The sequence below is a fragment of the Bidens hawaiensis genome, unplaced genomic scaffold (assembly GCF_021521415.1).
Source record: "Bidens hawaiensis isolate Kalapana, Puna unplaced genomic scaffold, B.hawaiensis_p1.1 tig00018778_1, whole genome shotgun sequence".
NCBI classification, from domain to species: domain Eukaryota; kingdom Viridiplantae; phylum Streptophyta; class Magnoliopsida; order Asterales; family Asteraceae; genus Bidens; species Bidens hawaiensis.
In genome coordinates, this window is record NW_027492852.1 from 340,411 (window position 1) to 350,844 (window position 10,434).

General features: G+C 47.4%; 1 pseudogene; it reads right to left on the reverse strand.

Annotated features, from left to right (window-relative positions):
• Nucleotides 1-280: 280 nt before the first annotated feature.
• On the reverse strand, nt 281-2,352 carry LOC143557035 (inorganic phosphate transporter 1-4-like; annotated as a pseudogene).
• Between the last annotated feature and the right edge of the window lie 8,082 nt (nt 2,353-10,434).

Below are 10,434 nucleotides of genomic sequence, written 5' to 3' on the forward strand. Positions count from 1 at the left end.
AATAATGGGTTTTTTTTTTCAGAATCGAGCTGAATAGCGAACCGGTCCTTCATTATATTCGTATCTTGTTTACATATTAAAACAAAAACAAAAAAAGTAGCATTGGTTCTAAAGTGTTACACCTTTATCATACCTTTATAATACAATAAACACTAAACATCTGACCACACACAAACAACATATGAAAGCCCTTTTAGAATCTTTACATAGATTCATAAAGCTAGCAATCATAACTACTCCACAAAATGAACACAAAGTAGTCAGTTTGTAAAATCACACGATTTTTGTTTTTATGATTATATCTCTAGTACATCAAACAGGAGCAGTTCGATTATAAGTTGTGTTGGACACCGGTTCGACCTCCTCTTCGTTCTCGCCCGACAACTCTTCAAGTGATTTCCCGTTAGGTTCGGGCACTAAAAACGTAAACACGAGCCCTAAACAATTGATCACACCGAGAATGATGAGGGACGCCTTGATCCCGATCCCCGTGGGGTAGCCCGCGTCGGTTTTCTTGGGATCCGTGCTTTGGGAAGCGTAGAGGAACCCGTAGGCGCCGACGATGGCGCCCGCTTTACCCGCGGCTGCGGAGATACCGTGGCAAGTGGACCGGAGTCTCGCGGGGAATATTTCCGCGGGGACCACGAAAGTGGTTGCGTTCGGGCCGAAGTTGGCGAAGAAAAAGGTTAGTGAGTACATTATGACGAACCCGATACGGTTCTCGTGTTGGGTCCAATGATGGTAAGGGATCGCGAGGGCGAACATGAACACCGTCGTGAAGAAAAAGCCCATGACTTGGATCTTGAATCGACCGGTCGATGAAAAAGACCGTGAACCAATGTTGGTGCATGATGTCAGTAGTTCAGTGTCTAGTGTCTGTAATCGCGTTTGTAATGTTTTATGTTTTGTATAAGCGAAGTTGCTAACAAGTTCGCTGATATGGGCGAACTTGTTAGAAAAGCGAAGTTAGTGACAACTTCGCCTGAACATGCCAGGCGAAGTTGTCGTGTCTATATAAGCCATCTGTTACGGCTTATTCGATAATAATCAATCAGTTAATAGATTACGAGTTTGTGTATTCAAGTCAGAGAGTATTGTATCCGGTGATCATAGTATCACGTGTTTAAGGTTGATATACAACGTGTTTGATTATCGTGTGTTAATCGTATTGTTTTCTATACTAGTAACGTCTTACGTAGGGATTCCGCACCTGCGTAGTACGCGATATCTCGTGTAGATCCGGCTGGGAACCTACAACCAATAACCAGGAACCGTGCTACAAATTGCGATAAGCGTTTGAGCCCTCGCCACGCAGAAAACCTCACCAATGGCACTCATTGTGGCCGCTGGTGGGATCCACCCGATACCGCTTAACACGTCTTTTTGGAAGAGGTTTTGTGAGTAGAAAGCGATATCGAGAAGAAACCGGTCCCCAGCAAGTGGAGTCCGTGTCTACGAGCGAATTCTTTCAAAAACAACCCGAATGGGTTTCTATCATCTAGAACAATTTTCTCAACCTTTTGCTCTTCGGCTTCGATCTCAACTTGTAAAACTTTAGCCATGTCTTGCGCCGCTTGTTTGGCGTTTTTCGCCACCAAAGCAGTGTAACGTGCGGTTTCCGGCATCTTCATACGCCAGTAGTATGTCAAAGCTGCTGGAATCGCACCAAACATGAGAATAATACGCCAAACATAGTCCGCCTGTGGGACCGTGGACCCCAGTTTGTCTGTTGCATAAGAGGGAGCATTAAACGCGTGGTCAAAAGATGACGACACGATTAATGCTACAATCCCACTAGCTAAAATCCCAAACCCTTGCATAGCGAAAACCGCCGCAATAAACGCCCCACGCGTTTTCTTATTCGCGTATTCCGACATAATAGTAGCGGAGAGAGGGTAATCCCCACCGATCCCAAACCCGAGCCAAAACCTAAAGAAACAAAGCGTCGCCATCACACCTTTCACCTCGTTCCCAAAAGAGAGCCCTGAAGCGAGTGAACATATAACCATAAGTGCCAAAGTCATACCATACACCCTCTTTCGACCCATTTTGTCACCGAGCCACCCGAAAAACAATTAACCACATAAAGTCCCAACAAGTGCGACACCCGTAACTGATGAGGCCACACCGGGTGGAAGAGTCCCGGGCTTTTTACCGTCTTTAAAGTAGTATATACGACCGAGCAATCTCGTCACTAGGGATATTGCGAAAAGATCGTAGGCGTTGGTAAAGAACCCCATACCGGCTATAACAATAGCCGTAAAATGGTACAATTGTGTCTTCGCTGAGTCAAGTGCACTAAGCACTTGTAGTTGTTCTCGAGCCATGGCTAGCTAGTTACTTGTTCCAAAACTATTAGTCTCTGAACACAAAGAAATTAAGAGATATACAAATGTTGAATTTAGACTTGGAATTTATAAACAAAATCAATCAATCAATCAATCATGCCCAGTAAAATCCCACCGACAGCAAAGCTATAAGTAGGGTCTGGGGAGGGTGGGATGTAGGCACACCGTACCTCTATCCAAAGGAATAAAGAGGTGGCTTCCAGAGAGACCCTCGGCTCTAAGTACATGTGTATGAAGCAAAATAAAGGAAATCAAAGTTTAACAGTTATATGAAAACTACTACTAATTATAATAATATTAATAATAAGATCACAGTTTAACAGCTATATAAAAGCTAATAATAATAATAATATATGTAAGGGAAATACCATTATGGTATGTAACCTAAATAAGTTAAGTCTAAGCCCTAAGGTATTCAATTCTCTCTAAAAATCCTTAACTTTAATTCTACTTCTCCACGAATTCCTATCCTCAACCATGTCCTCGGAGAGGTTTAGGTCTATCAAATCATGCCTAATCCTCTCATCCCAAGTCAATTTCGATCGTCCTCTACCCCTCCTCCCCTCTATATTAATATAAACAAAATATTAATATAAATATCTAATAGTATAATTAATATTTTCAAGGTGTCATGTCATGAATTATTATGTGTGTTTAAATATGAATTTAATTGTATTAAATGTCGGAAGACCCCTTCAACAAATTAGATATTTTAATTTTTCCTAGTTGTAAGTTGTAACTATGGTGACAGAATTGGTGGACCAGCCAACGACTTTTGGGATTGGTAAGTGAAAAGTCATGAGTGCAAAACAAACAAATAACAAGTAACAGTAGTTTAAATTAGTGGTGTAATTTCGATTTCTAATCGTTGTTAGTATGTTTGTTTGTCTTGCTGAAGAAGTAGGTCTCAGCAGAGCCCAGTTGGACCCGCAAGACTAACCTCAAAGAGGGAAGCCTGCGTAGTTGAACCCGCAAGAATCACCTTCAACAGGGACGTCTGCGCAAAGGCTAAACTCGCATAACTCACCTTTGAGGGACGTCTGCGCAGAAACCAACTGGATCCGCAGGACCCACCATGCTCAGAGACGTGACGTCCTTACGCGCAGTACGCAAGCTGTTCCCGCAGGAAAAACCACCCAATGGTGAAGTACCCCGCCTGTTCCCGCAGCTGCGGATACAAGCCATCAGGGAAAGCTACCCGCGCAGCAAGGCTACACGCACAAGGCACTTAACTCTTAATTAATTCGGTAATGTCACCTGAAGAAGGAGTGAGCAAGCCGGGAACACTCCCGCACAAAGCCGGGAAAACTCCCGCCCAAATGAGCCAGACCGTACGATACTGGAGGATCTTTTGTATTGTACCTGACGAGGTATGGACAAAAGATATGACCAAGGATACGACAGCTCACTGATAACAGTATGACGAGCAGCACGCTCTTGTACTGTATCACTGTTAGCCGCTGCCTACTCACCAACCTGTCGGAGGACGTGCATGGCCTGCAGTTGGTGGAACAGGAATAGTACACAGCCGGCCTGGTCACTATCAGCCGCTGCCTACCCACCAACCACCAGCATGGCATGTGCGTAGCCCACAGTTGGCAGAACAGGAACACTATTCAGCCGGCTGTACCTTCTTGGAAACCTAGCTCCAGTTATAAATACTCCAACACCTTGGAATGGTATGATCTTATCTCATATCTCATATCTAGATATATTACCTGATATCTGCTCTAGTCATTCTCTTAATATACACTTATATTCAAGAGCAATCTAGTCTGATTCTCACGCCGGAGGGTGGTCACAAGGAGGTACCCCCCCCCCCTTCTAAGTGACGAGCTCACGGTGTCTGTTTTGCAGGTTATCAGAAGAACCATCTTTGCCGGACCTAACCCTAGTGGGAAACATCTATTTAACCCCCAGATTATCCATAATCTGCCCGGGGTCGATTAGTGTTTCTTCATAGGCGCCATCCGTGCTAAAAGCTAGAACTTAAGTCTTTTTCAGTTTTATCAAAACTTCTGGAAAGATGGTTAAAGTTACTCCGGTCCCAAAACCAACGAGTGACCAGGAAACCCCGGTAACCACAACCCCAGCTACTGGGGGGATATCGGCGACTACACAGTTTTTACGAACACTACCCCGGTTACCCAAGCCGGGGCAAGTGCAGTAAATTTTACGAACACTACCCCAGTTACCCGAGCTGGGGCAAGTGCAGTAAATAATCTTTCACTGGGATTCACCGATACCCAGTTAGAGAGACAACGAACGAGGCTCCCCCGCCAAACACTCGATGAAGTTAAAGCGTGGGTGGAAGCACGTCAAAAAGAATTCCAAGCTGAGTTGGATGAACGATTACGTTCACTCCAACAGGCTGATGAATTCGGAGAGTACTTGGACGATGATTCGGAGGAATACGATAGTGACGCAAACCCTCGTCATAGGGCGAAAGGGAAGCGTAAGGAAACGGACTTCCAACCGAGAAGGAATTTTGGAGAAACCTTCAAACCAAAAAACGCGGGTGGAAACCCACGTGACTTCTCTAAAACCTTCAGACCAACCGCTGCAAATGCGGGAACCTCCAAGTTTACAAGGGACATTGCGGAAGCAATCGCCCCAAGAAGTGCCAAACAGATGTCCAACATCGGCACCTATGATGGTATATCTGACCCAGACGATCATTTGAACAGATTCATAGCGGGGGCAACCGTCAGCAGCTGGACGGAACCCATGTGGTGTTATATGTTCCAGATGACGCTGGTTGGAGCAGCCAGAGCGTGGTTCGACCGTCTACCGGTCCACCACATCTACGATTGGGCAGACTTCCAACAGAAGTTTAGCCAACACTTCAGCCAACAAAGAAAGTATACCGAAGAGCAATGGACAATCCTCAATTGCATTCGAGAGGAAGATGAATCTTTGCTAGACTTCATCACTCACTTCAACTCAAAGAAGCTAAGTCTGGGTAATATTAGCGAAGATCTTGTTCGCGCTGCTTTCATCCAGGGCACAAAAGACCCAGAGCTCATCTGCACCTTAACGGGTAAAGATGGCATGCCATCCACATGGGATGCCATCATGACAGTAGCTAAACGCTTCGCGGAAACAGAAAAGCAACTGGGTAGAGATCTTCCCCAAAGCACAAACCTCTACATCCAGAAAACAAGAGAAAACAATGTCCTTACCGCCCGACTAAACAAAAAGAGGAAGCTAGGCATTTGGCAGTCAAGGGTAAACTTTGACACCTCATCCGGCTCGCACCCTCGGTTAGGCGGAAAGGATAACATGCCGTCGTCAAACCGGAACTTCAGATGGACGCCACTCACCAAAAGCGTCACCGAGATATTCGACACCGAGAGACTCCCATGGCCAAAGGCTCCAATAATCCGAGAGCGTCACAACGCTGATCAGAGCAAATTCTGTGACTTCCACAGGACAAGAGGCCACAACACCGAGGAATGCGTAGACTTGAAGGACATCGTCGAAGCATTTGTCAGAGATGGGACGTTCACGCACCTCGTGGCGTAATGAACGCTGAGCAGGCTAATGCGTGTAGAACCCCAGTTGGGGAAAACACGAATAAAACTGCAGCTTCAATGTCGGAGACTACATACTGCGTAAACAACGAGATTCCGAACCAAGTGCATATCGGCTCGAAAGGCTCGATGACACTCCCAAGAACATGGAAGGGAGCTCAATTACACAGTCTGCATGTAGATCAATTCCAAACGTGTAAAAGAAAAGGCCCAGAGCCACTTCTAATGGAAATGATTCTCCTTATCACATTGACGCTGATGGTCTTACATTTATACTTATGAACTTTCTACACTGATATGCCGGTCTTCACCGCATACATAAGTGGGGAAGTAAGTCGTTGCGTGTGGAAGGCGGCAAAACCCGCATAAACACAAAAAACGGCAAACCTTCACGCAGGTCAGTCATAGGTAAAGTTTGGTCATCCCACTAAATGAAAGTGACGGTCTTACCCGCACAAATCATGATAGAGGAAACCGAACTAACCTATTGACAACCGCGCGTCGAACGGTTAATTTATTCAAAACGCTGATGCCGGTTTTCACCGCATGTGTAAAGAAATCGTTGCGTGTGGACGGCGGCAAAACCCGCGTAAACACAATAAACGGAAAACCTTCACGCAGGTCAATTATAGGTAAAGTTAGGTGATCCCACTAAATGAAAGTGCCGGTCCTAACCGCACAAATCATGATAGAGGAAACCGAACTAACCTAGTGACAACTGCGCGTCGAACGGTTAACTTATTCTAAACACTTAGAAAATTTCTAACGAAAAGATGAGGAAAACCTCCACGCAGGTGAGATATAGGTAAAGTTTAGCCATCCTACTAAGTGCAAGTGACGGTCTTACCCGCACAATCACAAAGGAGGAAGCAAAACTTCAACCTATTATCTACCACGTTCAAAGGTTAACTTATTCTAAACACTTAGAAAATTTCTAAGGAGAAGATGAGGAAAACCTCCACGCAGGTCAGATATAGGTAAAGTTTAGCCATCCTACTAAGTGCAAGTGACGGTCTTACCCGCACAATCACGAAGGAGGAAGCAAAACTTCAACCTATTATCTACCACGTTCAAAGGTTAACTTATTCAGAACACTTGGAAAGTTGCTAATTTAAACTAAAGTATGCATGAGCAAGTCATATAACGTTTATAAAGCAAGTCATCCACTGAAAGTAGCAGTCCTACCCGCACAAAGATTTGTATTCCATAATAATTCAAATATTACAAGAATGGCCGGGTAACTACCCGCCTATAAGAATATAAATCTATACAATGTAAACCTATCCTAACAGTGGGAAGGGATCTAAAGGTTCAAGCTTCAGGACCACTCCCTCCAAACCCACTTGTACCCGCACCATCAGTTGGTTGTGGCGGTTCAAGGAAGGTCTTAAGAATGGTTAGCCCATCATCAGCAGCAGCAACTTCGTTCACCTTCTACACCACCGGATGCGGGAAGGCGGCATACTGGTTCACTGCTTGGTCATATACAGCTTCAGTATCCACATCATATAAAGGGAAGTTGGAAGGCGGGATGCCCTTCTCAACGAACCCTAGACCAAGCAGGAAGTCGGCCTTTTCCCCATCCTCATGAGAAGCGTTGAGGGCTGCGCTCATGGCATCGTCATATGATGTGTCCGTGAAGACTCGATGCACAACCTACAAGAAAAAATACAAGTATCAAAACCTTTTCTATGTACAAAGAAAAGCGTAAAGATATTATGAAATTGCGCATACCTGAGACAACGCTTCTCGAAGAAGCCATTCCTTGGCAACCAGAGCCTCCTGGAGGGCATCTTGAGCTTGGTTACGGGCGCGTTCGGCTTCACTTTTGTTAAGGTTGGCGAGCAACACTTCCTTAGCAGCAGCCTCTTCAACGCCCTTTAGCTTCCGCTCAGTGTGGTCAAGCACGCCCCTCTGGTCCAAGATCTCTTGGAGCTTCTTGGCGTCTTCCATAGCCAAGGCATCATGAGCCTGCTGGAGCCTCTCTAATTTGGCTTTAAGCTCCTCATTCTCGGTGCGTAGAGGCTCAGCAACAGCTTCAGCCCTGGTGGCCCTCTCAGTTGTGTTCCGAGCGGTTTCCTTAGCTAACCGAAGCTGTTCGTTAACAGCTTGGGCAGCCTTGGAACGGGCCTCGAGACGGGCCTGAACTTCAACCTCGAGGGCCTTGAAGGCCTTCTCCTTTTCCGCAGCCACTGCGGCAAGCCTCTTGTTCTCCTCCCGGATGGCCCGCGCCTGAGCCACTTCCAGGCTACGCGCCGTCTTTAACTTGTCGTTTTCACGACAAAGTAACTCGACGCGCGGCTGCATCCGGGCAAGGAGAATCCGCAGTTCATTCGACAGCCTACCCTCCTGGTAGCTGGACATGGCTTCCCCCAGCGCACCAGCGGGGGCGGCGTGGCGCGCCCACTCGACGCATTCCACAGGCGTTCGAAGGGTTGTTCCTCGGCGGATGTTCCATCGTGGAACATACACTTCATTGGAATCCGACACTGCAAAAGCAAAAAGCTTTTAGGAAAAGATGATAACAATATATATATATATATATATATATATATATATATATATATATATATATAATAAAAGGCCAAAATAACCCTACGCACCTGTAGGGTCGACGACAGGCCTATTGCAGCCAAACCCATCACCCGAACCCAACGGATATCCATCCAAGAGGTCAGGCAGATGGAAAGGAGGCAGAGATTGGCTTGACGCCCCAACCCCGGACATACCTGAAGGACCGGCCGTAGTCGCCGGCGCCGGAGGAGGCATAGCGGAGGCCGCCGTGGTAGAAACCAACGGAGGTGAACTCACAACCGCGGCCGCGGCTGTGGAAGAATCCACATAAACACTCACCGTCGGCTCAGTGAAGGAATCAGTGAATATGGCACTGACAGCCGGCGGGGACGTCGTCACAGTTGGAACACTTGGCTCAACCGGATGAGCAACTGAACCAACAACTGAAGCAGGCGCAGTCGCCTGGGTCATCGCCTCAGGTAGGTTGACCAAACCTACCGTCATGGGTCCGGAGGTGCTCCTCCCCGCTCCGCCCTGGAATGCGGTAGCATCCACGCCTACACGAAGACAAGATATATTAAGTATAATGGCGGAAAGATATGAAGTTAAAAGTAAAGGAAGTTTGTACTTACGAGTCCTCTTGAGCTTGAAGGTACGAACAGGCGGGGATGAACCCGATGGAACCGGCCTCTTTACGCCGGTCACCGTCGCTGTATTGGTCTACCCGGAGGTGACAGCCGTCTCAACCTCCGGAGCAATGGTCTCATCACCACCAGGGTTCCCCGCCACCTCCTCGCTTTCGGTCTCCGAGTCAGACCGATTCACCGGATCGGCAGTGGAGGCAACCTTCGCCTTCCCCTTCCCGCTGGCAGCCTTCTTCCTCGCCAAGAAAGGACCATCTGCGGATTCCTCATTAGAAGATAACAAAATTAGAGGAATTCCCGCAGAGGTTTGAGCATTGAGAGGGCGAGGGTCAAAAAGTTCTTTACCTGGCCGCCTGGCGCTAAGGATCTCGTGGCCTGGCGGGTAGACCTCCACAAACCGATCCGCCGTTTGCTCAAGGATGGGCAACTCGTGCTCATCTATAGCACGAGTACCCATCCGAGCGGGACCATCACTCTCCCGCGGCTGCAGGAGAGACTGCAAGTCATTTCCCTCTGTAAACAAAGAAAAAACGGTTAGAACAAAAACCCTAAATTAACGGATAATATGAAGCATACCGTAAGGGACAGAGTTCAAACCGTATTCAAGGACGATAGGAATCTGTGACGCCTCCTTCCACACCCGGCTCATCCCGAGCATCACCATCCCGGACTCCACAAAGCGGTACACCGGAGTCTGGATCCGGGAGATCTTGGCGAACCATTCCGCCTCCTGGTAGTTGAGGGCGTGAAGGGCGGGGAGTGCTCTCCCATTCTTAAACGTCATCGCAAGGGGGACGATGCGAGCGGAGATATAGAAAAACTCCCGCTTCCACGACCGAAGACTGCGCTCGGTAGCACAGATCTTTAAACCCTTGATCCGATTGACCAAGGTGTACCACCCCTGGATGCACCTCCAGGAGTAGAAGGTCATCAACCGATCAACGTGGGGCTCCACACCCAGAATGAGGCACACCCACTCAAAGTGGCGGATCTTGGCGATCGCCATCGGGTGTACCTTCGTCAGATGCACACCGTGCCTCTCCAAGAAACGGTATACAAACTTCGTCAATGGGAACCTGAGATTCCCAAAAACGAAGAATGCAGCATACACCCCTATTTTGCCCTTGGGGGCATCGTACACCATCTGGTGTGGCTCCGGAAACTCAGGCTCGAATGGCTCGAGCATGAACTTCCGGATGATGTACTGATAAAGCTCGGTGGGAAGAGCACACTGGCATTCGCCAGCAATGCTCTTATCGTCTTTATCAGACGTAGACGTCGGAATCTCGACGTACACGTCAGACTCCTCGGCAGTAGCCTCAACATCATGGAAAGAAGACATTCTGGAAGGATGAAAGGCAACGATTTCAGAAAGAATATTCGCCGGAAATCGCT